Genomic DNA, 27,054 nt, shown 5'->3' on the forward strand with positions numbered 1-27,054 from the left:
AGTACCAGGAAATATTAATAGAAAATACACTTTGCAGGTGCTTAATTAGGTGATATTAGGACCATCCTGAATTGTGTCTACATACACAAGTATAAGAAAGTTTTTGAGAAATTCTAGTTGAATTTTTGGTTAAGGCCATAAGAAAAAAAAAAAACTTCATTCTAGAAAATGTTTGACTAAAGCCCTAGTTGGTTATTGCCTTTTCTTTCTGAATGCATATCACAAAAATAAAAGTTTCTAAGAATTATGATTTTTTGAGGTGGAGTCTCACTCAGGCTAGAGTGCAGTGGCGTGATCATGGCTCACTGAAACCTCTGCCTCCTGGGTTCGAGCGATTCTCCTGCCTCAGCCTCCCAAGTAACTGGGATTACAGGCATGCAGTACCATGCCTAGCTAATTTTTGCATTTGTAGTAAAGGTGGGGTTTCACCATGTTGGCCAGGCTGATATTGAACTCCTGGCCTCAAGTGATCCACCCAACTCGGCCTCCCAAAGTGCTAGGATTATAGACATGAGCCACCATGCCCAGCCGAGAATTATTCTTATATGCTACTTATGTGGCACATCATGTGGGCTTAGGGAACAATCGACTTGTTGCATAAAAGAATGCATTCAAAATGCTTGAAGAATTCCTTAATAAAGATGATGTTTTCAAGGTTGACATATGTGCACAACAGATTCTATGTTTTATAAAGGGTGTAATTTTTTGAAAAGTGAGCAAGCATGAGAAAACATTGTTTGCAGCACATTAATATCAAAGTTCGAGAATAAAAAAATACTCTATAAAAATAAGTACCACAAATTATTTTTATAATAATGGTGTATATAATGAGTATATGACTACTCATTCTATTTGAGTAATTATGAATGAGTTATGAATGAATTATTCATTCATTCATTCATTCATTCATTTACTTTTTGAATTTTCTGGAAGAACCTATGGTGAGTTAGTTGAATTACTAAGACAATCTGTTATAGTTCATTCAACAATAGTAATTGCTATGTAGTATTCCATTGTATGAATACAAGTTAATTTGTCCATTTTACTGTAAATTAACTTCTAGGTTGCTTTTCACATTGGGTTAATTTAAAAGATGTTTCTATGAACATTCTTGCTTATGTGTTTTAGCATGTTCCCCCTATGTACAGATGCATATTAATATTCACATTTTTAAGGTGATTATGAAAGAGTGAATTCATAGATAATAAGGCATGCACATTTTCAGGTTTTAGATAATAATCTCCCTTCCTGAAATGTTGATACCAATTTATACTCACACTAGCAGGGAAATTACATTTTTTTAGGTACTCCTCGTTCTTACTAATTTGGTGTTTCCTGTTTCATTTTAGTCAATATGTTACGTATGTGGCTTTAATTCACATTTCCCTGATGACTAATACATTTTAGCATCATTTTATATGTTTTTTGGCTTTTGGATATCATAATTTATAAAATGCTGTTTGGGTTTTTTGTCCATTTTTCTACTGGGTTGACACTTTATCTTTAGCATTTATAGGAGATTGTTCTATATTCTGTATTAATCATTTCTCAAAATAGATAGTAAGTATCTTCTTTTAAGATGGTAGTTGGCTTTTAGCTCTCAACTCTCTTTAAGTTTATCCCTTTTGAAGAAATCTTTGCTTCTACCAAGGTCTTGAGGGTATTCTTTTATGTTTTTCCTCCAAAAGCTTTATTTTTCACTTTAATGTTAGATCTACAACATTGCTAGAACTGACTTTTGTGTATTGTACCACAGAGGTTTGATTTGGTCTTTCCTATGTAGATATCTAATTAACCTTGCACCACTTAGTAAAAAGACATTCCCATCTCAACACTATTGCAGTGTAATCTGTGTCAAAAAATCAAATGACCCTCTACACATGGGTCTTTCTCTGGGTTCTTGTTCTGTTTTACCAGCCTTTCTGTTGTATTTGTTAAAATGTCATGCTAATCATGATTTTTCAAAGTACTATTTCTAACATCTCAAGGAACCCATTTATAATGCAATTCATTTTTCATAATAATAAATATAAATGTATATTTCAGGACACTCAATCATTAAATTTTTTTGCAACATCTCATATTCAATTAGATCATCACTACTGTCTGATAATGTGGCTGATGAAGAATTCATAGTCTTTATCACATGACAGCTAAATAATTTACTCATTATTCTCTTGTCCTTAATTATCTTCAACATATGACTTGTCTTGGTAAATGTTTTTTGAACATTTGACCATTCAATGTGCTCTAGATAATAGAAACTGTAGATCTCCTTATTTAGAAACGTTAGATTACCTGTTATTTATTTATTTATTTATTTATTTTTTGGAGATAGAGTTTCACTGTTGTTGCCCAGACTGGAGTACAATGGCATGATCTCGATTCACTGTAACCTCTGCCTCCTGGGTTCAAGCGATTCTCCTGCCTCAGCCTCCTGAGTAGATGGGATTACAGGCGACTGCCACCACACACACCTAATTTTGTATTTTTAATAGAGACAGAGTTTCACCATGTTGGCTGGTCTCGAACTCCTGACCTCAGGTGATTCCCCCACCTCGGACTCGCACAGTGCTGGGATTACAAGCATGAGCCACTGTGCCTGGCCAGTTATGTCAACTTTATATACTGAAAGGGAAATGATGTCATTGCCAAATCTCTTGCATTAAGAAACTTAGGCCTTTATCTCAAGATAACTCCTGACACAGCAGTAGGATGTAAGGAGCAATGGAGATGGCCAGTTTTGATCTGCATATAAAATATCAATAGAAGTCTAAATTTTGTCTGTTTTTAAAATTAGAGTTTTAATAAAATAAATATAACTTTGATTTATAATTATGATGGGGTAATAGAGACTGAATTTACCCTCTTGCCTGAAACAACCATATAACTTGGTAAAATATATGAAAATGATTTTCAAACATCTGACACAAGGCGGCACAAGACAGTGATTCCTCAGAGAGGGGAACCTGGAAGATGAGCCCCAGGTTTGCCTCTACTTATTGTCTTAAGAGAATTTCAGCCTGAAGTGCAGGGAGAAGCATGGGTGGTTAAAGCAGAGACTATCATGGAACCAGCAAGTAACTCAGCAGACAGTGGGAGAGACTGGGATATGGTGGGAGGGCAGGCACTTGTTAATGCTGTATATTCTTTGTTCTGTTTTCAAATGTTGTGGCTGAGAACTGCTCTATAACATCAGGTCTTTTACCCACTAATAATCCCCTCTTTAAAAATGTCCTGGCTGGTTGTTGTGGCTGACACCTATAATCCTAACAATTTGGGAGGCCGAGGCGGGCAGATCACTTGAGGTCAGGAGTTTGAGACCAGTCTGGCCAACATGGTGAAATCCCATCTCTACTAAAAATACAAAAATTAGCACGGCGTGGTGGCACGTGCCTGTAATCCCAACTACTTGGGAGGCTGAGGCAGGATAATCACTTGAACCCAGGAGGTGGAGGTTGCAGTGAGCTGGGATAACACCACTGCACTTCAGCCTGGGCAACAGAACAAGACTCCGTCTCAAAAAAAAAAAAAAAAAATCCTTATCCTAGAACTGCACAATCCTGCCCTCAACCTTTTTACAATAGTACCTTTTCCTATTTTGTGTGTGCTTTTATAGTTTTGTAAAGATTTCTTTAAAAAAAATTTAGAGAAATCTCTTAAGAATTTCATAAACATGTTATTCAGACCAAAGTACACCTAAATGTAGTTATTAGACTAGAGTGCCTATTGCTTGTTTGATTGCTTCTGCATGAAAACCATTAGTGTGATGGTCTAAATATGAAGAATCAAATAAAAATAAATAATGTAATACTAATTCATGTTCACAGAAAACAACAATCTTGTACAGAATTGTATACTTTATATGCATTCCCTTCCCATTATCATTAATAACAAATAGTTCGTGATTGAAAGAACTGATCTGAAAGAATGAAGTTATCTGAGGGGGGAGAAGAATGCTGATTTTCTCCTTCAGACTTTTATTAAAATGGAAATTTGCAGCATGATTTACTCTGTTATTTTCTCAATTGAGTCAAAATTGGTATTCAGTAATTTTTTTAGTTTTAAGAAAATATAGTGTATGTTAAGAATAAATGAGTAAATCTAAGCATATCGATATGTTTCCCACATTAAATGAGGCCAGGCAATCAATCCACATTTCCTGCCTATAGAATGCTGAATTTCAACTGACTCGAAATCAAGATCAGGGACTATTTTGGGTTATATTAATGTAGAAGAAATGAGAAGGTAAGTCTCACTAAATTCAACAGAAGATACAGAAGCATTTAAAATAACAAGGACTTCTTTTCTATGACAATTGAGAACCAGTTTTCCAGTAAGTATGACCTTAGTAATTAATTTTTATTTTTTCTGTAGAGATAGCGTCTTGCTATGTTGCCCACGCTGGCCTCGAACTCCTGGTCTTAAGTGAGCCTCCTGTCTCGGTCAATCTTAGTATCTGATTGAAAACTTTGACCACAGTGGCCTTTACAACACTGGAGGAAGATCCAGCTACTTTCCCGATGTATGGGAGTCCATGTTTTGATGCTTGTCAGACTATGAAATGGTCTAACAAAATTGAACAAAGGAGTGAGGTGATGGTAAGGGAGTCTGGGTTTCCTGATCACTAGGTTTGTCACCGTTTTTAAAAGGCAAATGAACCCCCCAAACTTTCCACCAGTTCTCAAGCATAATCAGTTTTCAGAAATAACCTACCAAACATTTTGATACTTTTTAGATATATTATTTTACTTTTTAGGCAATTCTCTAAAATATAAAGGCCACTATCCAAGAAAAAAAAGGTTAGAAACAATTAGATTGGAAGATATGAATTATCTGTAACTAATTCCTTACAAGTAGGCAAAGCATTTTGAGAAAAAAACATAGTATTCCATAAGTTGAAGATTACAAACATAAAGGAAAAAAAAGTATATAACCAAGGGCAACTAACTCCAAAATGTAATATCCTCCTGAGGAAACCAGTAAAACTGTTGTTGCTTTTACAGTCTTAGCACATTATGTGCCTTTGAGTATTTCCCTCAGGATATATCTCCTTAATAAACCATAACAGATAGTATTAAGTGGATACCAGAGATCTTCAGCAGGATTCTCTGCATTTTTGAAGTTAAATAATGGCATTTCAAATACACGTTGAGTTGCACATTAAGTAATTTTTAAATGTCCACTGACACACACACACATATATATCCTCAAGTAATTATGAAATGAGCATTTACTAGCTCAAGTCAAAGACAGCAAAACACCTCAACTAAAAGGATAAAAGGAACCCCAAAAATGGGAAAAAACAAAGCTGAATGGGGAATAAAGATCAATTAGAACAGTGTTTTATTTACTGCTGTACATTCAGTGGTTAGCATAGAACAGGTGCTCAGTATTTGTAAAATGACTAAATGAATGAATTCCTCAATAGCAAGTGGTTTTGTGAAGAATCTGTGGAACTGTATGTTTAAGAACGAGTAGTATTTTTAAGTGTAACAAACCTATATATCTCTATATATATTGCATAAGTACCAGGACATCTTTGGTAATGTGGAGAAGTCATTTGAGCAATGCCAATTAACTCTCCTGTTGGCAAAAATATACAAAAGAAAATAAAAAGGAAAAACAGGAAGAACATGACCAAAATACAACAGCAATGTACAAGACCTATGAGTCAGAAGGAGCAGCATGTGAATTTCTGAATGACTATTAAACATCTCTGAAATTGTGAATCCGCTATGTATGTGTCCCTGGGGATAAAACAACTTCTCTATTAATGATGATTAAAAAAGAAAGCATAATTTATCTCATTAAAATTTATTTAACAATCATTCAGCCCCTAATACTTTTCAGGGACTGTAAAAAGATGACTAAAATCCAGTCCCTATAATCGGCATCTAGCTAAGTTTAGTGACACTTCCAGACCTGGTCACCAGGGGTTCCTTTCCTGTGTCCCAAGTCTTAGACAATTCACTAACTTGGAAACATAAGGACTTAAAAAGATGGTTTTGTGAGACAGTTATGGAACCATTTAGCAACCTGTTGAACCAAAAGAAAACACCGGAGCGTAGAAGTCTACCTCCCCAGGCAGTAGGATGGGGAGGACTGGGTGAGGAAAATGAAGATGAGTGGGGAGGTGTTAAGAGTGGCCAGAGAGAGGATGACCAACCACCCCAAATTCAGCAATGCAGGTATCTAAGCGGACCATGTCCCAAGATCATCATTTTTCTGCCCTCCTCTCAGTCCAGGTGGGGGTTGTTTGGGAGGCATTTAGAATTGCCTGGAAAACCTGTTTAAAAAAGGGAAGTTGAAAAGATGGAAAAAGACCTGGCTCCCAGCCCCACATCCTGGTTCAGGCAGTTCTCAGCCTAGACCCAGGCCACCTTTATTCTACTCTGTCCCAGCCAATAAAGGGTACCCCGGAGGCTCACAGGCTGCAGGGCTGGAGGGAGATGAGAGGTAGTAGAAGTTGCACTTTTAGCTTCAGCCTGAGCAGGAAGAGGGTGATGCTGGTGGAGCTGGCTGCAGGGCCTCGGGCTGAACCTCGTCTGTGTATGAGAGATAATTTAGAACTTTAAATATTTCAAATATAAATATATGAATCTCTTTGCACTCACAAACATTCAATGGACCTACTAAGGCAACTGGGAAAAATGATCTTAATAAAATATAATCAGATGAAACTGCATAAAAAAACTGCACAGGGTGCAGAATATGTCAAAAGTGATGGTGAATCATAGCTGCCCCTCTTAATACAGCCTTTAACTTTTGGAATGCACATTGCCTTTCTCAGTGTCCATTTCTTTCACTGTTTGGTGGTAGAAACAATATCTGCTTCACACAATGTGGGCCTGAAGATTAATGCTATCACAAGGCTGATACCGTGTATTAGTCTGTTTTCATGCTGCTGATAAAGACATACCTGAGACTGGGCAATTTACAAAAGAAAGAGGTTTATTGGACTTACTGTTCCACATGACTGGGGAGGCCTCACAATCATGGCAGAAGGCAAAGAGGAGAAATTCACATCTTATGTGGATGTCAGCAGGCAAAGAGGAGAAATTCACATCTTACGTGGATGGCAGCAGGCAAAGAGAGCTTGTGCAGAGAAATTCCCGTTTTTAAAACCATCAGATCTCATGAGACTCCTTCACTGTCACAAGAACAGGGGAAAGATCCGCCCCCATGATTCGGTCATCTCCCACTGAGTCCCTCCTACAACATGTGGGAATTATGGGAGCTACAAGATGAGATTTGGGTGGGGACAGAGAACCAAACCGTATGGTACCACTAGCCCAGATACTGTGCTTGGTGCCTATAATATGACTATGGCCACTAGTGCCATCTTCCCTAATGTCGGTGCTATGGGAAACTATGTGGGAGAGATGTATTTTTCCCCTGGGGTCTGAAGTCATATAAATCTTCAAAGAAAAGAGGTCACTTAATGTTATCTTAAAAAGCTTTAGAGGAGAAATAAAATGAACAAAACTGTGAAGTATGCAAAACTCATGTGCTTAAACTTAGGGTTGATTGTGGGGCTAGTGGTGGAAGTTAAAAGAATAATTGGTGTGTGAAATGACATTTTTATAACATATAACAAATTAATATAATACCACGTGGGCAACTAGATATTATTAAAACTTGTAAAACAATAGTAATAATTTGAGAAATTATGTTAGAAAGATAATTTCCACCGCAGGTGGACTTCTCCAAAAATAATTGTCTAGAATCAATCATTTTCCGAATGGTAAAACCATGAGTGCACCGACATCAGAGTCCCTAAAAGGAGCCTTCCAGGCTGGGCACAGTGGCTCACACCTGTAATCCCAGCACTCTGGGAGGCCGAGATGGGTGGATCATGAGGTCAGGAGATCAAGACCATCTTGGCTAACACGGTGAAACCCTGTCTCTACTAAAAATACAAAAAATTATCCAGGCGTGGTGGCGGGCACCTGTAGTCCCAGCTACTCGGGAGACTGAGGCAGGAGAACGGTGTGAACCCGGGAGGCGGAGCTTGCAGTGAGCCGAGATCGTGCCACTGCACTCCAGCCTGGGTGACACAGTGAGACTCCATCTCAAAAAAAAAAAAAAAAAAAAAAAAAAAAACAACAACAACAAAGGTGCCTCCCAAGAGAAAAATGCCAAGGGGTCGAAGTGGGGGTGGAACAATTATGTCCAAGTAAAACCCAAGAAGAGTTATTTGTAGGTTGTGCAGCTGAGTGCGATATTTACATTTTGTTCCTTTGGTTTACAATTTTGGTCACAGTTAATTTCCATATAATTTGTGTTTTAGACCTGGTATCAATAAGTTTTATATTTTAGATTCTTTACAACAGTAAAAATATTAGACACTCAAGAGAAAGTAATTTTACTGTGACTGCAGTAAATATGTAAAGAGCAAAATATCTAAAATTGCCAAGAGCATGTGTGTGCTTTGGTTCCTAGAGAATTTCAGTTGGATTGGATTTCTGAGATTTGTGAATACTCTAAATTTTAATGGCAGCAGTTTTCTTGCCTTTTGTTCCTCTGGTGGAAGTAAGTTGCTTCATATTTTATTTGCTTTTTCTTTTCAGATTCCATTTTACATAGTTTAAGCCCTAGGTTCCGAGTAGAGAAAGAAAGAAGGAAAGAGAAGGAGAGGGAAGAAAGAATACTTAGGTCTTCAGTGCTTAAGTTTTACAACCCACTGGTTTTGAATAATTTATTGTCTCTAATATAAGGCCCTTGCCTGTTTGCTAAGCACTGGATGCCAAACAGCAGATATGAATAAAAAACTCCAAGTCATTTTTATCACAACTTTATTGCCCCTGTGTGGCACTTTTCTGGGCATTTTATTGCTTTTCCACTTTTGTCCAAGCTAATAAAAGGGTATGATACTTCTTTCCTATCTAAACAGTTCAGCAGCAACTGTGAGGATAATAAAAAAGATGATTTATCATGCATTTGGATAATTTCTTGAAGCAGGTTTAGAATTATCTCATAATTCTCAAGCTAATGTGAAATAACATAATTCATAAAATCTTAACCCTGGAGTCGAATTGAGATAGAAGTCTAGCCCAAAGGTACCCTGTTAGATCCAGGTGGAGTGATGCCTGAATCATTCTAAAGAAAATTATTCTCTATCTTTTGCAAACTAAAATGAAAGGAAAATATTTTAGAAAGTTTTGCCAACATGTGAACAGATATTAGAAAGACCAGAAAATGTACTATCCATCATAGGCAATAATTTTTCTGGGACAACATGGTAAGTCATGGCAAATCCTAACAAAACAATACTTGGCATTCTAACTGATATGCATTTCCAAAAATGTAACTATAGTACTCCTTTCCCCTCTTGTGTCCTTATAGTTCCTTCTGCACATATCATTTTCCTACTCAAAATTCCTCAGTGGTATCTTACTGTAATTGGAATTTATATCTAATGTTCAACCATGTCTATAAAACCTATGTGATCCATTTTGTTTGTACTTTCCTTACCTTGACTGTTGTCACTAAGACTGTTCTAGCTGTCGTGGCCTTTTTCTCTTCCTTGAATTAGCCAAGCTGATATTTGCCACAGTTCTTTCATTGTTTCTGTGTGAACTGCAGTTCTTCCATGACTTTACATGGCCCCTTTCTTTTTCTTATTCACACCCCTCTCAAATATGAGGCCTTTCTGACCACCCAGAAGCCTTCCTGCCCTTCAGTTCTCAGGCTATTTTTATCCCATTGCTTTGTTTACTTTTTTCGGTCACACTTAACACTAAATGAACTTTTTACATTCATTTACCTGTTTGGATTAAAATATCCACTAAATTAGGGCTGTTGTCTACATGGTCTGCTGCTGAATCACAGGCACCCTTAATCTGACCCACCACGTCATGTTTACTTGCCAACGAATGGCTGCATAAATGAGTGGATGGGTGGATATTATATTGGTCTGCTCTTCAGGGTCTATAAAAGCCTCTATACAAACTTGAACTACAATGAGGTTATGGGAAAATGAAGATCATATTCAAATGTTGCAACCAATTTAATTTGTAAGCTCTAAAATACTAGAGTCAAAAACGAGGAATTTTAAGATGAGTGTATTCTACAAGCTAGTATTTTCTTTCATTCATTCGTTTACTTACACATACATACAACGATATTTATTAAAAGTATACTAAGATGTTATATAATGGGGGGGGACAAGAAGCATAGCTTTGAATTCTTTCATACTCTGTGGAGTGTATTTCATATTCTATGAAGTGTATTCCCTAAAATGGTAGCAGATAATAAAATATTTGCATAGATAAATGTAAAATCAAAACTTTATAAATGTGACAAAAAGAGCTACATGAAACTATGAGATTATATAACATGGGGAATTGATCTGTACCATAATATAAATTAATATATTAATCTATTAAATTGTATTAGTATATTGCTAAAGACTTATTTTTGTTTTTATTAAATATTGAGTAGATACACACTGATATTTGTAACATATAAAGAGTATGTGAGGTATGATAGTAATAAATATGTATATGCTCACTATTTAGGAAGTCTTCTATTGTGCTTCCCTAAAACCAATAAATTTTCTTTTCCCTTGAAGGGACCCCTATCATGAATTTGATGTTTACAATTTTATTGCCTTAATTTATAATTTTGCAACATATATTTGTAACCTGAATGTTTCCGTTGTTTAGTTCATTAAGTTTATTAATCACATCTAAATAGGAACTATTCTAAGACTTCTATGAGATTTGCTTTTCTTCCTCAATATTATGTTTCTAAGAATCATCTATATTGCTTCTTACAACTGTACTTCATTCATTATGTGCTGATTGTTATTTCATTGTAGAAATTTGCCACCAATTAATTTATCCATTCTACTCTTAGTATTTGGATTATTTCCAGTTTGGAACTATTATTCATAGTGGCAACTACAAACGTTCCTGTAGGTGACATGCAAACATTTCCTTACAGTATATAACTAGATAGGACTTGCAGAGTGATAGTATATGCCCATCTTCATATTTGGAAAAAATCCAAAATAGTTTTCTTAGGAGTTTGCTATTTTTATTCCTATCAACAGTGCACAGTTTTATATGTTGTTTTTTTACATGTTTGGAAAGCTTGATGGTGACAAATTTTAAAAATCAAGAATCAAAAGAAGTTCTTTGTTAAAAACACCTTTGGCTTTAATTTGTATTTTCTTGAGAGTTGCTCTTCTCAAGTCCGTGTCACTACAGCCTCTGTCATTTTGCGGTTGCTATCTTATTTAACGTAGCAGCATTTGACATAGCTGATTTTTACCCTTTTGGAGACACTTCCTTTGCAAGACACCATATCACCTGGCTTTCCCTCCTACCTTTCTGGTTATTCATGTTGAGACGTCTTTGCTATTTTCCTTCTCATGTGTCAGCCTTTAAATTCCGCATAACTCTGATCTCAACTACTGACCTCTTTCCTTTTCTATCCACACTTACTCCCTAGGTATTCCATTTAATCTCATTTCTTTAAATATCACCTTCAACCTGAGCATTCCTACATTTGTATCTCAAGACCGCATGTCCTCCCGAACTTCAGGAACATATATCCAATAATCATCTACAATAGTTCATATGTCTATATGGATGTCTAACAGGCATCTTCAATTTAACAGATTTGAGCTCCTGATTCCCATTCCTTTCCAGAAACTGCTCTACTGTCTACTGCCCATGTCTTAATAATGGCAATTCAATTCTTTCTATTTCTGATGCTAAGAACTTTGTAGCCACCTTTGACGTCCTCTCTCCCTTCAAAAGCCCCACTTACTCCATCAGCAACTCCTGTCAGCACTATCTTAAAAACAGATTCAGAATTCTAACACCCCTCATCAACCCAACAGGCACCACTCTGATCCCAGCCCCATTTTCCTTATCTTCATTTTTTAAAATAAGCTCCTGACTTCTGCTCTTGCCTCTCAAGAGTGTTCACAACACCTAAGTCACAGTAATTGTGTTAAAAGGTAAGTCTTTGCATGTCACTCCTCTGCTCAAAATCTTCTAGTGTCTTCCTGTCTCAGAGTAAAAGGTAAATTACCCACCACAGCCCACTAGAATATGTGTGTTCTGCACCTCACTGTCTATCCGATCTGATTTTACTTTTCCTTCTATTCAGCCATAGTAGCTTCCTTTCTATTGATAGAAAAATCAGACACATTCTCTCCTCAGGGTCTTTGTATGTGAACTTTCCTCCATCTAAGATGCTCTTCACCAATACCCACAAGACAGCTCTCTTGTTTCCCTCCGGTCTTTACTCAAAAACCACTTTATCGTGGCTCACGCCTGTAATCCCAGCACTTTGGGAGGCCGAGGAGGGTGCATCACGAGGTCAGGAGATTGAGACCATGCTGGTTAACACAGTGAAACCCCGTCTCTACTAAAAATACAAAAAAAAAAAAAAAAATTAGCCGGGCGAGGTGGCGGCGCCTACAGTCCCAGCCACTCGGGAGGCTGAGGCAGGAGAATGGCGTGAACCCGGGAGGCGGAGCTTGCAGTGAGCTGAGATAGCGCCACTGCCCTCCAGCCTGGGCAACAGAGCCAGACTCCATCTCAAAAAAAAAAAAAAAAAAAAAAAGCACTTTCTCAGTGAATCATTTCCCCAATCTCCACTGGCATTTTTCATTGCTCCTCTTTGATTCTGGTGATAAATGCTATCAGGAAAAATAAAACAGAATCAAAGAGGAAGGATTGAAAATGCCAAGGCAAATTGTTACATCCATAGGCATGCTGTCTATTCGCCCATGTCCATTTCACTCTGCAGTCAGTTTGGCTTTTGTTCATACGACTCACGTAAATGTTTCTGGTTAAAGTCACCAACGAGCTACATACAGACAATCCCCATTCCAGAGTTTCAGATCTTATTGTATTGATAGTTTTAGAATATTTCACACAGTTTACACTTCTAACACTCTCCTTGGCTTCCATGACACTACATTCTCCATGCTTCTAATCAACAATTCTAGCCTATTTTTCTTAGTTTCTTTTGCCATTTTATTTAGCTAATGTATCAATTTTCAGGTTTCTCAAGCCTCTTTCATGATTTTCTTTGTATAAACCCTCTACATGTTATATATCACACATTTCGATTGTGTGAAATTCCATCTATATGATAAAAGGTACACTTACATCTGTAGGCAATCAACTCCTCAGGAATGGCAAGGGTAAAATGCCCTTAGGCTCTTCTGGTCTTTACAGTACCACATTTATTTCATCTTTCCATAGTAGTTGCCATTATTCTGCAATATCACAGGTGATTGAAAGATGTGTTAACTTGGTTGGAGGCACCAAATTTCCCAGGGAAAGACACCAAGCTATATTATTTTCTCGGTTTTACCTTTTAGTCTTATAGAGAGCAACAAGAAATTCTGTGTGTTGAGTCAAAGTTAATATGACAAATGCCAACGGGAATAGGAATGTACATCTGAAAAGCAATCTCTGAGTTTTGACACTGATAGACTATTTGAGATAGGATACTGTATGTGTCCATTCTGTATCATGGATGTTGTTTTACAAGAGCATACACTTATTCAGAGGTGGTCTTCCATTTTTTCACGAACTCAATACTAAATGATGGATGACTACAAACAATATATTTTTCCATTTCCTTAATATTCTAAGAGGCATTACATTATTTATTTTACCATCAGATAGATTCAACTTATATTCTCTTCCATTCCTTAGAGAAATATATCATGTATTTTTATTAAGTTGTTTACCACGACATAATGTATGTTGCAAAACTAATGTCTTCAGAAGTTTGGAAAATTAAAAAGAGGAAAGAGGATTCCAGAAATCTCTAGAGAAGCTTGTAAATAATTGCCTATCTCTTAGACAATTATCAGTGGGGCTTCCTATTCATTTTTTTCTTTCCCTGACATGGAACCACAGAAAAACCCAGAAAAATAGAAAAAATTAAAATTAGTATGCATATTATTGTGCATGAAATCAATATGACATTCTTATTAAAGTTTAATTTTCCCAAATAGGTACATTAGAAATCTAGACACTTTCCTTCATTCTTGCCTTATATATGCTATTTCATCTATCTTGATTGAAGCAGAGCATAATCTAAACAAAAGTTCAAGTATTTCTCTGCTTCAAGAAGAAACAGGAAACTTGTAATTTCCTGAGTAGATAATGGGGTTTATGTGAACTATAAACTGATACTGTGGTATTATATCAGTTGTCAGCACAGTTAGCTTAGTCACTTTTGGAAACCTAACTCTAATGGAAGGTGGGCCAGTGGAAAGTGGCCAATATAGAAATGTTGCTTTATCACGATCATGGCAGAGCCTAGGCTCTTTTAGTCCACAGTGTATTGTTAGGTTTTCCACAATATCAGCCACAGGAACATGGATGGATGGGGCATAGGAAAAGAGGACTAGGCAAGGAAACACATAAAGAAATTAATCTTTTTCAGTGCAGTCATTCATCTAGGTTTCAACGGTCCACAGGGGTCTTGGTCTTCTGTATTTAAGCCAATAGGTGTGGTATTATAAACAGATTTTGCTGCCTAACAAATGGAAACAGAATACTCTTCATTTGTCCTCATGCTTCATCTGTCCTCAAAACAGACAGGTATTAGAAATATCTCCAGTGATCTTGGCCTGCCTCCTCCAAAAGATACATAAAATAGGAAACAAACTATAAGCCAAACCTGGATTTGGTGGTAGTGAGAAACCAGAAAGCTGGAGAATAAAGTTTGCCTGACAGCAAATGCTCCTTACAATGTTCCAATTCAAAACTGAACCTTGGGCCAGTGGAGCAAGGTATGGGAACTAAACCTGAGAGTTTACATCATGCTACGGCTTGAAGAAGGATAAAGAGCTGCCATTTTCTTCCTTCAAACATGCTGACTTGAAATCCCCCAACCTCGAGCAAGAGTGGACATGAAACTTTTCTGGAAACAAGAGGCCCCATATAGCAACTCAAGAGCACATAGATGGAGAATAAGCAGATATGAGTTCACAAGTATCACCAAAAACAAGGCAAGTCACAAGACTGAACATCAGCACAAACAGTGAACAGCTGAGTAGGCCCACAAAGAAATTTTGGGGATCAAACTGTTAGAAAGACACTGGAGAATTGCAATATGGAATAACTATGCATAACACGATGAAATAAAAGTAATAAATATGAGGTAGCATTTAGAGATTACCAAGAAAGAATAGACCAGGCAGATATCTATCTATCTATCTATCTATCTATCTATCTATAGATAGATATATATACACATAGATATATGTATATATGTACAAATATATTTTGTACAAATATATTTTGTATATTTTGATATGTATATATGTATCTATGCACAGATAGACACACACACATATACACATAAATATATGTGTACATATGTGTGTGTGTGATATATATATATGTCTATATATATGTCTATATATGTCTATATATATGTCTATATATGTCTATATATACGTCTATATATATCTCTCTATATATATGTGTCTATATATATGTCTATATATATATGTCTATATATATATATGTGTGTGTGTGTCTATATATATATATGTGTGTGTGTCTATATATATATATATAGACACACACACACATATATATATATGAAATAGAACTTCCAGGCCGGGTGTGGTAGCACTCTGGGAGGCCAAGGCAGGTGGATGCCTGAGCTCAGGAGTTCGAGATCAGCCTGGGCAACACGGTGAAACTCCATCTCTATTAAAAATACAAAAAATTAGCCGAGTGTGGTGGCGTGTGCCTGCAATCCCAGCTACTTGGAAGGCTGAGGGAGGACAATTGCTTGAACCTGGGAGGCGGAGGCTGCAGTGAACTGAGATTGCACCATTGCACTCCAGCCTGGGTGACAGAGCAGGTCTCCATCTTAAAAACAAACAACAACAAAAAAATAGAACTTCCAAAAATGAAAAGTATAACTATTTAAGAATTTTTAAAAAGCCTCAGTGGGAAGATTAAACAGAAGAGGAAACTGAAGATGGAATTATTGAACGTAAAGTTCTATCTGAAGAAACGAAGCGGAATGCAGTATGGGGGCAGAGTGAGAAAAAAGAGGAAACCATGTCATGATTACTTAAAATGTCTAATGTCAATCTTATTGGAGTTTCAGAAGAAGGAGGCAATATTTAAACAGAAAATGATGGTTCAAAACCACTGAAATTTCTCTTTATATTGTTTAAATTAATTTCATTTTGGAATCAAAAATATGAACCCACTGAGTTAAACACAAAAAGACAATGGAAAAATTATTCATCAATTTAAGGATGGCAGTATTTTTCTCAAAAAATTACTTGCCCAAAGTATAAAGATTAACATGTAAGTAGTTTTACATGTAACATGTAAGTAGTAAGCAGCAACCTCTGCTGCTGATACCCAGGCAAACAGGGTCTGGAGTGGACCTAAAGCAATCTCCAACAGACCTGCAGCTGAGGGTCCTGACTGTCAGAAGGAAAACTATCAAACAGGAAGGACACCTATACCAAAATCCCATCAGTATGTCACCATCATCAAAGACCAGAGGCACATAAAACCACAAAGATGGGGAAAAAGCAGGGCAGAAAAGCTGGAAATTCAAAAAATAAGAGCGCATCTCCCCCTGCAAAGGAGCGCAGCTCATCGCCAGCAATGGATCGAAGCTGGTCAGAGAATGACTTTGACGAGATGAGAGAAGAAGGCTTCAGTCCATCAAACTTCTCAGAGCTAAAGGAAGAATTACATACCCAGTGCAAAGAAACTAAAAATCTTGAAAAAAGAGTGGAAGAATTGATAGCCAGAATAACTAATGCAGAGAAGGTCATAAACGAAATGAGAGAGATGAAAACCATGACACGAGAAATACGTGACAAATCCACAAGCTGCAGTAACGGACTCGATCAACTGGAAGAAAGAGTATCAGCAATTGAGGATCAAATGAATGAAACGAAGCGAGAAGAGAAACCAAAAGAAAAAAGAAGAAAAAGAAATGAACAAAGCCTGCAAGAAGTATAGGATTATGTAAAAAGACCAAATCTACGTCTGATTGGGGTGCCTGAAAGTGAGGGGGAAAATGGAACCAAGTTGGAAAACACTCTTCAGGATATCATCCAGGAGAACTTCCCCAACCTAGTAGGGCAGGCCAACATTCAAATTCAGGAAATACAGAGAACGCCACAAAGATACTCCTCGAGAAGAGCAACTCCAAGACACATAATTGCCAGATTCACCAAAGTTGCAATGAAGGAAAAAATCTTAAGGGCAGCCAGAGAGAAAGGTCGGGTTACCCACAAAGGGAAGCCCATCAGACTAACAGCAGATCTCTCGGCAGAAACTCTACAAGCCAGAAGAGAGTGGCGGCCAATATTCAACGTTCTTAAAGAAAAGAATTTTAAACCCAGAATTTTATATCCAGCCAAACTAAGTTTCATAAGTGAAGGAGAAATAAAATCCTTTACAGATAAGCAAATGCTCAGAGATTTGTCACCACCAGGCCTGCCTTACAAGAGACCCTGAAGGAAGCCCTAAACATGGAAAGGAACAACCGGTCCCAGTCATTGCAAAAACATGCCAAAATGTAAAGACCATCAAGGCTAGGAAGAAACTGCATCAAACAACGAGCAAAATAACCAGTTAATATCATAATGGCAGGATCAAGTTCACACATAACAATATTAACCTTAAATGTTAATGGACTAAATGCTCCAATTAAAAGACACAGACTGGCAAACTGCATAAAGAGTCAAGGCCCATCAGTCTGCTGTATTCAGGAGACCCATCTCACATGCAGAGACATACATAGGCTCAAAATAAAGGGATGGAGGAAGATCTACCAAGCAAACGGAGAACAAAAAATACCAGGGGTTGCAATCCTAGTCTCTGATAAAACAGACTTTAAACCATGAAAGATCAAAAGAGACAAAGAAGGCCATTACATAATGGTAAAGGGATCAATTCAACAGGAAGAGCTCACTATCATAAATATATATGCACCCAATACAGGAGCACCCAGATTCATAAAGCGAGTCCTTAGAGACTTACAACGAGACTTAGACTCCCATACAATAATAATGGGAGACTTCAGCACTCCACTGTCAACATTAGACAGATCAATGAGACAGAAAGTTAACAAGGATATCCAGGAATTGAACTCATCTCTGCACCAAGCGGACCTAATAGACATCTATACAACTCTCCACCCCAAATCAACAGAATATACATTCTTCTCAGCACCACATCGCACTTATTCCAAAATTGACCACATAATTGGAAGTAAAGCACTCCTCAGCAAATGTACAAGAACAGAAATTATAACAAACTGTCTCTCAGACCACAGTGCAATCAAACTAGAACTCAGGACTAAGAAACTCAATCAAAACCGCTCAACTACATGGAAACTGAACAACCCGCTCCTCAATGACTACTGGGTACATAATGAAATGAAGGCAGAAATAAAGATGTTCTTTGAAACCAATGAGAACAAAGATACAACATACCAGAATCTCTGGGACACATTGAAAGCAGTGTATAGAGGGAAATTTATGGCACTAAAAGCCCACAAGAGAAAGCAGGAAAGATCTAAAATGGACACTCTAACATCACAATTAAAAGAACTAGAGAGGCAAGAGCAAACACATTCAAAAGCTAGCAGAAGGCAAGAAATAACTAAGATCAGAGCAGAACTGAAGGAGATAGAGACACAAAAAAACCTCCAAAAAATCAATGAATCCAGGAGTTGGTTTTTTGAAAAGATCAACAAAATTGACAGACCGCTAGCAAGACTAATAAAGAAGAAAAGAGAGAAGAATCAAATAGATGCAATAAAAAATGATAAAGGGGATATCACCACCGACCCCACAGAAATACAAACTACCATCAGAGAATACTATAAACACCGCTACACAAATAAACTAGAAAACCTAGAAGAAATGGATAATATCCTGGACACTTACACTCTTCCAAGACTAAACCAGGAAGAAGTTGAATCCCTACATAGACCAATACCAGGCTCTGAAATTGAGGCAATAATTAATAGCCTACCAACCAAAAAAAGTCCAGGACCAGATGGATTCACAGCTGAATTCTACCAGAGGTACAAGAAGGAGTTGGTACCATTCCTTCTGAAACTATTCCAATCAATAGAAAAAGAGGGAATCCTCCTTAACTCATTTTATGAGGCCAACATCATCCTGATACCAAAGCCTGGTAGAGACACAACAAAAAAAGAGAATTTTAGACCAATATCCCTGATGAACATCGATGCAAAAATCCTCAATAAAATGCTGGCAAACCGGATCCAGCAGCACAACAGCACAACAAAAAGCTTATCCACCATGATCAAGTGGGCTTCATCCCTGGGATGCAAGGCTGGTTCAACATTCACAAATCAATAAACGTAATCCAACATATAAACAGAACCAAAGACAAGAACCACATGATTATCTCAATAGATGCAGAAAAGGCTTTTGACAAAATTCAACAGCCCTTCATGCTAAAAACGCTCAGTAAATTCGGTATTGATGGAACGGACCTCAAAATAATAAGAGCTATTTATGACCAACCCACAGCCAATATCATACTGAATGGGCAAAAACTGGAAAAATTCCCTTTGAAAACTGGCACAAGGCAGGGATGACCTCTCTCACCGCTCCTATTCAACATAGTGTTGGAAGTTCTGGCTAGGGCAATCAGGCAAGAGAAAGAAATCAAGGGTATTCAGTTAAGAAAAGAAGAAGTCAAATTGTCCCTGTTTGCAGATGACATGATTGTATATTTAGAAAACCCCATCGTCTCAGCCCAAAATCTCCTTAAGCTGATAAGCAACTTCAGCAAAGTCTCAGGATACAAAATTAATGTGCAAAAATCACAAGCATTCTTATACACCAGTAACAGACAAACAGAGAGCCAAATCAGGAATGAACTTCCATTCACAATTGCTTCAAAGAGAATAAAATACCTAGGAATCCAACTTATAAGGGATGTAAAGGACCTCTTCAAGGAGAACTACAAACCACTGCTCAGTGAAATCAAAGAGGACACAGACAAATGGAAGAATATACCATGCTCATGGATAGGAAGAATCAATATCGTGAAAATGGCCATACTGCCCAAGGTTATTTATAGATTCAATGCCATCCCCATCAAGCTACCAATGAGTTTCTTCACAGAATTGGAAAAAACTGCTTTAAAGTTCATATGGAACCAAAAAAAGAGCCCGCATTGCCAAGACAATCCTAAGTCAAAAGAACAAAGCTGGAGGCATCACGCTACCTGACTTCAAACTATGGTACTGGTACCAAAACAGAGATATAGACCAATGGAACAGAACAGAGTCCTCAGAAATAATACCACACATCTACAACCATCTGATCTTTGACAAACCTGAGAGAAACAAGAAATGGGGAAAGGATTCCCTATTTAATAAATGGTGCTGGGAGAATTGGCTAGCCATAAGTAGAAAGCTGAAACTGGATCCTTTCCTTACTCCTTATACGAAAATTAATTCAAGATGGATTAGAGACTTAAATGTTAGACCTAATACCATAAAAACCCTAGAAGAAAACCTACGTAGTACCATTCAGGACATAGGCATGGGCAAAGACTTCATGTCTGAAACATCAAAAGCAACGGCAGCAAAAGCCAAAATTGACAAATGGGATCTCATTAAACTAAAGAGCTTCTGCACAGCAAAAGAAACTACCATCAGAGTGAACAGGCAACCTACAGAATGGGAGAAAATTTTTGCAATCTACTCATCTGACAAAGGGCTGATATCCAGAACCTACAAAGAACACAAACAAATTTACAAGAAAAAAACAAACAACCCCATCAAAAAGTGGGCAAAGGATATGAACAGACATTTCTCAAAAGAAGACATTCATACAGCCAACAGACACATGAAAAAATGCTCATCATCACTCGCCATCAGAGAAATGCAAATCAAAACCACAATGAGATACCATCTCACACCAGTTAGAATGACAATCATTAAAAAGTCAGGAAACAACAGGTGTTGGAGAGGATGTGGAGAAATATGAACACTTTTACACTGTTGGTGGGATTGTAAACTGGTTCAACAATTATGGAAAAGAGTATGGCAATTCCTCAAGGATCTAGAACTAGATGTACCATATGACCCAGCCATCCCACTACTGGGTATATACCCAAAGGATTATAAATCATGCTGCTATAAAGACACATGCACACGTATGTTTACTGTGGCACTATTCACAATAGCAAAGACTTGGGATCAACCCAAATGTCCATCAGTGACAGACTGGATTAAGAAAATGTGGCACATATACACCATGGAATACTATGCAGCCATAAAAAAGGATGAGTTTGCATCCTTTGTAGGGACATGGATGCAGATGGAAACCATTATTCTTAGCAAACTATCACAAGAACAGAAAACCAAACACCGCATATTCTCACTCATAGGTGGGAACTAAACAATGAGAACACTAGGACTCGGGAAGGGGAACATCACACACTGGGGCCTATCATGGGGAGGGGGGAGGGGAGAGGGATTGCACTGGGAGTTATACCTGATATAAATGATGAATTGATGGGTGCTGACGAGTTGATGGGTGCAGCACACCAAGATGGCACAAGTATACATATGTAACAAACCTGCACATTATGCACATGTACCCTAGAACTTAAAGTATAATAATAAAAAATAAAAATAAAAATAAAAAAAAAAATACATGGTGGTTAGCAAGGAAGATCACTGTGAATGTTTTAAGTAATATTTCTATGTTATTTTTAATAGCAATAATTCTGGAGGAATTACTATCTAGCCTTTCATTTCTGGTGCTCTAAAGAAAAGGCATCTATCACAGTAAAATTGTTGGAATGATTTTTTTGTTGTTGTTCATTAGAGAGCACTGTTCTTACTCGTTAAAAATGTTCTCTGTTTTTATGATCTCTCTTTGTGGTATTATACCTTTTTATTCCACATAAGCAGACATTTGGTTCAATATTATTTACCAAAGTGTTTGATGCTGTCAGCAGAAATGGGATTTATAAGCAAACATGAAGCTCCTCTACACTGTAAGACATCTTAAAGATACTCTCCATTCAAAGTAACTCACATTTGGTTCATTTTTGGTTTCCAACAAAGTAAATCAGAATGGTATAAACTCAGATTATTTCAGTCATGTGCTTTTCTAAAATAAAGATATTTTAGATCCTAAATAATTTAAGTCCTTCTGATGACTTTGATAATTATGCAAAGTTTTCAACAGTCTTTTAACCTTTTTTGTAAGGTGACAATTGTTGCTGATATGACCAATGTAACATTTACTAAAATGAGGCATTATCAAAATTACTCACAATTCTGTAGATACAATTGGGTTAATTACAGTGAAAATAAGCCAGATTATAAGGAGAAACATAGAGCAAATATATTTTTTAAGAAAAAAAATATGTACTTAAGCTTTAATTATTATAGGCATTCAAAAGTATCTACCAAACTATTAAATCATTGAAAATTAGTAATTAATACCACTTAAAATATATTACTTAGAGCAAATTATGATTAGCATTTTTTTAGATATCTCAAAGATAACTGAATCATTGTAGCTCTGACCTGCCAACTAAATGAACAAAACAACCAAGAATTACTAAATGCTTATTATTTACTATGTACCAGGAAATTTTATAAACATGTTAAATATATGAATTCTTTTGTCTTTTCCAAACCCATGAAGAAAATATTGCCATTATACGCACTTTAAGACAATTGTGATGTAGTGAAGTGAAACATTTGGTTCCATCAGTAATTTTATTTGTATTTCTAACAGATCTAAAAGGTCACTTACCACTGTTCCATAGTTTTGACTCACATGCTTACCCATTTTTATAACTCCAAGAAAGATGCTTATGTGTTCTGATTACGAATTTCCTCGTCATACCTCTCTCACTTTTTATATTTTTTCATAAAGGAGATTATTGCATGAGCTGATTTTGATGAAGACTTCGTTCAGTGCCTTCCCCCTAAAAAGTAACTGCTCCATTAGTGTCTGTGATGTTGATGATAATGAGGATGGTGATGGCAAAAATTTGGATAACATAGCATTTTTTAAGCCCTAAGTAAGGTTACACACACACATACTTTTCTTTTTTTCGAGGCCTGTCACTCAGGCCAGAGTGCAGTGGTATGATCCTTGCAACTTTGACCTCCTGGGGTAAAGCAATTCTTCTGACTCAGCCTCCCAGGTAACTGGGACTACAAGCGTGCATCACCATGGCCAGCTAATTTTTTATGTTTTGGAGAAATAGGATCTTGCTTTTGCCCAGGTTGGTCTCAAACTCCTGGTTTCAAGCAATCCTCAAGCCTTGGCTTCCCAAAGCACTGGGATTACAGGCATGAGCCACCATGCCTGGCCACAGTTCTAATGATTTTTACGCTTCAGGTAGACTCTCTACAGATGAATTCCCAGAATTCTATTAGCAGTAAATCACCTTTTTATTCCCCTGAGTACAGAATGTGTGCTAATGTGTGCAGGATGGATGAGTAAAGGATACATAAACAGCTGCTGTACTGCAGGTAAAATAAAATTACTTTAGACACAGTAGCCAAAAGAAGCCCCAGAAGGCTACAAGGCAATACATATTGTCAGCTTTCATAAGAACCCAAATTTAACGGATGCAAAGAAGCTGGGGCCAAACAGTAGCAGGAAGAACAACACGGCCCATAACCACTACAGAACTCCATGGTTCACTGTAGGTAAATCTTGGAGAGGAAGAGAAGGTTGTCTTTCAGTATGAGTTTAGAGACAAAGTAAAATCAGTCGTCCTTTGTATGCAACTGGACACAACTGTCTGTCATCTTTGTGGGCCTTTTAAATTCTCCCTGCACATACTGATAGCAACATTATCTATAGGATGCTATCTGAAAATGAAGGACAATGGTATGTATATCAGTCCTTCTATGTTTATGCCATCATTTAGGACTTTTTAAAAAAAATTATTAAACTCACCAATATTCTTCAAGTGTCCAAAAGAGAAGGGAAGCCACTGTAGCCTATACAACACTGGAAAGATAAGACTATTCTTGATTATATAACAGAGTGTAATGAGAGACAAGAGACTTAACTGTTTAAGGAAGAATATAAATTATAATTGCAACTCTAATAAGATTGTGGTCACATTCATACCATAGTAAAAGATGGTATCTCACTTTGCCCAAAAGTTTTGTTGGGCTTGTGAACGGTTGTTGAAATCAACTTATTTCTATGCAAATGTACAATTGCATTCTGACAGGGACTGCTTCTCCTTGAACTGGGAAATAACATCCTTGTTAAATTTAAGGCCCCACAAGGAGAGGAGACTAAAATGCAAATGATTATGACTGAGGAGAGGTGATCGAATCTGCTTTAATTCTCAGAGCATCAAAGGAAAAGATATGCCCAGCTTTAGAAGAATCCCTAAATCATGCTAATAGTTAAGTCACCAGTGGTAGTACACACACATCCAATGTCATCTATTTGTTCTGTGACAAATTTTATAAGAGAGAAGACAAAACTAAATGATGTGGATAATGTGACAATAATGCCTATTCATTTTTTATGAGTTTTTTTCCTTCAGTGGGAAATGTCTTCATTTATATGACAGAGAAAGTCCCTGTTTTCCTCTGACTAGAGGGTCTGGCCAATTCTCTGCTCAAGGGCTTTTAACTTCTGATTAATTGGCAATTGGACAAAATTATACTTTCAATTGTACTCTAGGCTCTCTATATCAATTTAAGATGAACTGTCTTCAAAACAAATAGAACATTAGCTGAAAGCAACACACAAAATAAATGCTTTATGTTATATAAAAGCTCTTTTTCTCTGTAAATGAAACAGCCGTATTAACCATAAAAAGGAAACACAAGGACTGTAACAATTTGTCTTGCAATGGTCTATTCAAAATTCCACTGAAAGCCAGATAACGAAGATGTCTGTGGTTTCAGGCCCTAGGAGGCACTGGCATGTTTCATGATGACACTTGCCGGCAGTTCATCGCTTCTGCTGAGGAAGTGGTGGCCTCCCAGCAAGCCAAAGGAATTTGTTGCCTTTCTGGCTTTTCAGTTCTCTACCCTCTGGTCATGCATCTCTCTTTTACCAAAATTGATATAGTAACAAATCTTCATATTTTTAAAAAGCCTCAGACTAACAAAGCTAGAAATAAATATCCTAAGATTGTCTTGATTACTAAGGATTGCTTAAAATATATTGAACACACTTGAATGGAAATATACATTAAAGCATTTCTTAAATTAGGAAGTAGTTATGTATTAACCATTCATGCATTCAGACGTAATTCTGAAGTTGTATTTTATTTATTTTACAAAAATGGTAGGGGCAAATGATGATCTTCTGATTTTAGGTATGTGTGTAACCATGGGCAAATACATTTCCATATTTTAATTATTCATTTGTAAGATGCATATATTTAAATCACCACAATGTCTCTCTCCAGTTCTACAAAAACCAGCTCTGTGCTATTGTTCTTTTCATTTTTTTAAAAAAAGCCAAATACTTAACCCAAAGTGATGAGTTAGAAACGATAAGCCTAATGATTCTATTCATGATAGTAAGATAATTAAACAATTTAAAAATTAATGCTAAACTTGCAAGAAACATTTTGGAAAAAATATGGAAAGATAAAACTGTTCAGAGATTGCATTAATAGAGATGGATCCCATGTGCTTAAATGAGATTAAATATTACCAAGATGCCAATACATGTAATGTTTTTCTAATCAGATTAGAAATGAGATGTCTTGTGTGTTTTGTTTTCATTAAACCTTTATGACATTATCATAAACTTATCTAGAATAACTATAAACTATTCAAAAATACTCTTAAAATAAAAAATGAGAAAAGACTTTACTTACTTGATATTATTTGCTCAGAAATAGACAATACAATGGTTTAGAACAGAAATCTAGAAACTGAGGAAGAATTTGGTATATGATATGAAACATATAAAATCACTGGGGAAAAGAATGAATGCTCTATAAATGGCATTGTAATAGTTGGCTAACCAGTATCTTAATTAGGTAACTCCAAATAAAATATATTTTCTTAACTATTAGATAATTCTGTCAATTTTACTTTGCAATATTTTTATAAATCTAAGCAATCACTTTTAATCTAGCCTTTAACCACAGATCTTTCTCTAGGTATTTATTTTTTATATAGCTAAAGCTTCAATTTCAGAAAAACCTTTATCAAGGGCTGCTACATATAAAAAAGAAAAATATGTTTATAATTTAAACTTAAATGTATAATTTATTCTGTGTTTAAGCACACTAGCCATTTAGAGTTCTATCTTTTTCATTTGTTTATTTAATAGTTTCGATTTTTCTTAGAACATTTTATTATTCTATAGTTATATCTACATTTAAGAATATGTCTTTAAAAATCATGAGTTAATTCCTCAATATTTTCATATTTTCACAAAAAATGTATTCACTGAGATGACATAAATATTTTTCAGATACTTTAATTACCAAGTTGTTTTGTTCAATGATATATTTTAGATTCATATATTTTTCTTTCTTTTGCACAAGATGTTTGGTTTGAATTAAGTCTGTAAACTAAAAACGATCTGAGGCAGGCCTCAGTCAATTTAGAATTTTAATTTGCCAAGGCTAAGGACGTTCCTGGAATTAAAAAACACAGATTCACAGAAACAGTCTGTCATTTGTGCCTTTCTCCACAGATGATTTTGAGAGGTTCAATATTTAAAGCGAAAAAGTCGGCTAGAGAGGAAAGTGGGGGGCGAGTATGGTAACACACAAGTTGTAAGAGAAAATGAACAGGTAAAGGAATAGTCATTTATGCATTCCTCTCCTGCTCAGTCAATCTACATTTTACATAAGATAACAGTGAACACAGAATGGAGATATTTAATCTTTTATCTGTAACTATCTGCTTCGGGAACAAAAGGAAAGGCAGATTCTTTCATGACTCAGCTTTCACCTTCATTTTTTCTTTCAGTAAAGTGAATTGGGGTCCTGAGATTTTATTTTCTTTTCGCAATACTTACTTGTTTACTGGATTCAAGTAGCCATGGCTGAT

This window comes from Rhinopithecus roxellana, chromosome 9 (assembly GCF_007565055.1).
Source record: "Rhinopithecus roxellana isolate Shanxi Qingling chromosome 9, ASM756505v1, whole genome shotgun sequence".
Lineage (NCBI taxonomy): Eukaryota > Metazoa > Chordata > Mammalia > Primates > Cercopithecidae > Rhinopithecus > Rhinopithecus roxellana.